This window comes from Procambarus clarkii, chromosome 80, assembly GCF_040958095.1.
Source record: "Procambarus clarkii isolate CNS0578487 chromosome 80, FALCON_Pclarkii_2.0, whole genome shotgun sequence".
Taxonomy (NCBI): Eukaryota; Metazoa; Arthropoda; class Malacostraca; order Decapoda; family Cambaridae; genus Procambarus; species Procambarus clarkii.
In genome coordinates this window covers 16,878,982-16,882,534 of record NC_091229.1, presented here as the reverse complement: position 1 = coordinate 16,882,534, position 3,553 = coordinate 16,878,982, and positions in this window count along the sequence as shown.

Below are 3,553 nucleotides of genomic sequence, written 5' to 3'. Positions count from 1 at the left end.
GAGAGTGATTAGGAGTCAGGTCACCAATTTCATGGAGACCAATGACCTTCACAACCCAGGCCAACATGGATTTCGAGCGGGAAGATCGTGCCTCTCACAGCTAATTGAGCACTACGACAAAGTCACTGAGGCATTAGAAGAAAAACAGAATGCTGATGTGATATACACGGACTTCGCAAAGGCTTTCGATAAATGTGAATGTGACCATGGCGTGATAGCAGACAAAATGAAGTCAATGGGAATAACCGGTAAAGTAGGACGCTGGATACTCAGTTTTCTGTCAAACAGGACTCAGCGAGTAACGGTCAACCATATAAAATCTAGTCCAAGTGCAGTTAAAAGTTCTGTACCTCAGGGTACAGTCCTTGCACCGCTGCTTTTCCTTATTCTCATATCAGATATAGACAAAAATACAAGTCACAGCTTCGTATCATCCTTTGCAGATGACACAAAAATCAGTATGAAAATTATCTCGGCTGAAGACACTGAAAAACTTCAAGCTGATATTAATAAAGTTTTCGACTGGGCATCAGAAAATAACATGATGTTTAACAGTGATGAATTCCAGGTACTCAGGTACGGTAAAAATGAGGACGTTAAACATAATACAGAGTACAAAACACAATCAAATGTACCCATAGTAGGAAAACAGCATGTAAAGGATTTGGGAATAATAATGTCTGACGACCTAACGTTTAAGGAGCATAACCAAGCAAATATTGCGACAGCCAGAAAAATGATAGGATGGATTACGAGAACTTTCAAATCCAGGGATCCCATCACAATGGTTGTACTCTTCAAGTCACTTGTGTTGTCCCGTCTTGAGTACTGTTCAGTATTCACTTTCCCCTTCAGAGCAGGAGATCTTGCTGAAATAGACGGAATACAGAGAACATATACGGCACGCATAGACGCAATAAAGCACCTAAATTATTGGGATCGTCTTAAAGCCCTCCAAATGTACTCACTAGAAAGAAGACGAGAGAGATATCAAATAATATACACCTGTAAGATACTGGAGGGCCAAGTACCAAATCTACTCAGTAAAATAAGAACGTACTGGAGTGAACGATATGGAAGAAAATGCAGAATAGAACCAGTGAAGAGCAGAGATGCCATAGGCACAATCAGAGAACACTGTATAAACATCAGAGGTCCGCGGTTGTTCAACGTCCTCCCAGCGAGCATAAGAAATATTACAGGAACAACCGTGGACGTCTTCAAGAGGAAACTAGATTTATTCCTCCAAGGAGTGCTGGACCAACCGGGCTGTGGTGGGTATGTGGGCCTGCGGGCCGCTCCAAGCAACAGCCTAGTGGACCAAACTCTCACAAGTCAAGCCTGGCCTCGGGCCGGGCTTGGGGAGTAGAAGAACTCCCAGAACCCCATCAACCAGGTATCAACCAGTGCAGGTCTCATATATGTCCACTCACAGATGAGAGGCGCTGCCCGATAAACTCGCCCCTCGGGGTAAACATTGTAAATTTTAAATTGGGGCTTCCTCATGTGGGTTAATAGCAGCTGCTATTAGCCCACATAAGAGGGCCTATAAGCTCCTATTTATCCTTGTAGGAGCTGCCTCGTATGGACCAATAGGAGCAGCCTCGTATGGACCAATAGGAGCAGCCTCGTATGGACCAATGGGCGCAGCCTCGTTTGGACCAATAGGAGATGCCTCGTATGGACCAATACGCCTTATACAATTTCCTTTAATCTTATGATAGGTTAGGTTAGGATATCACAGTAGTCTACGTCCTCAGCTCAGTAACGAGAGACCCGGGTTCAATCCCCTGCCGGAACGTAGACGGTTGGGCATGCTTCCTTTCACCTGATGTTTCTGTTCACCAAGCAATAGGTAGAAAGGGGGTGGGGGGATTCGTAATAGTGGTGGGTTGCATCTTGGGAAAGTCAGTAGTTGGCCTATGGTGGGGGGGAGGAACCTCAATAGGCCTATGCACATGCTTCCGTGCTCAGACATAATGGGCTCAGGAGCTGGGTAGTTGTGTAATTACAGCACAGTAGTTAAAGTTACAGCGGTCAAGAGGTAAGTTGTTAGTATCAGACTTTGAGGCAGCGTCAACGTGGATAGACTTTCTGTCAAGGTTTTGGACAGAAGACGCACTACACGCAGGTTGACAGATAATATTGAAAAATATGTTATCTCGGTAATATTAAATATCTCGATAATATTGAATAATATGTTAAACTTGCACATTTATTGAACATAAATGATTGAGTTGTATCTAAACTCTTGGGCTTGTTTACATTCGGTTACGTCGTAACATGAGGTGCATGACTCGTCTTGCTGACAGGTCTACATCATCAGGAGGCTCGAACCCTCACAGATACTTGTAGTCGAGGCTGAGCCTTGAAGTAGTGACGCCTAGCGATCTGCTGACCTTCCAGGATCACTCACAAAATGTGCCTCTTCCTGCATAGTAGTCGTGTGACGGTGAAAGAGTACTGTGAATTTCACTCACCATTGTCTGAGTCAGAACCATTATATTTTGTTGTAGTTCTCGGTGTATTACAACCCTCAGGCTGCTCGAAGCATCCCAGTGAGGTAATCAACTCCTTCTTTAAAAACATTTTCGGCTAACTCATCAGTTCTAATATGCACTCAAAGACCTATAAGGAGAGGTAACAATTTCGCGCGCGAGAGATCTACACGAGATGAGACGAGCTGATGACGCCTGTATCTCTACCCAAGGCGAGACGTCTGTTAGGCAGGGAGAAGGGAGGAAAGGGGAAGATAAGTGGGGAGGAAGAGGAGGAGGAGAAGGAGGAAGTACAGGTGAAGGAACCTGTTGAGGGCACCTCCACCAACGCTGAGTGTTTGACAACAATCTACCAGGCTATTCGAAACAAAAAAGGGACAAATCCCTCCTTGGTATTTCCTGAGGGAAAAACCCACTGAGAGTTGTGTTGCTGTTGCTGTAATGGCTGGCCAAGCTGCTGAGTCTCCTGCTTATTAACTCTGGACACCTAAAAAAATATAAATATATATATATATATATATATATATATATATATATATATATATATATATATATATATATATATATATATATATATATATATATATATATATATATATATATATATATATATATATAATAATAATAATAATAATAATAATAATAATAAAATCCGTAGGAGCCGTGAGGAGGATTCGAACCTATGCGGTGGGTAGTCCTACGCACACGCCCCAGATAACCAGGCCACGACATGATCATTGGACCATGTCGTGGCCTGGTTGTCTGGGGCGTGTGTGTAGGACTACGCATCACATAAGTTCGAATCCGCATCATGGCTCCTACGGATTTTCTCATTGATATATCACCTTATTGTGATTACTCTCTGTGTAATAATATTTTATTTATAGTGAATATTCTGGATACTTTCGCTGGTAACAACAGCTTTACTTCGGAGGAGAGCTAAAGAAGAAAATTATTCTAAGTGAATTAAAATTAGATTTCAATAAATGGATGAATGTAAGTAGTCCCATTAGCAGCGTTCCTTTGAGTATAGAGAGGGATTAGGAGGGACAGCA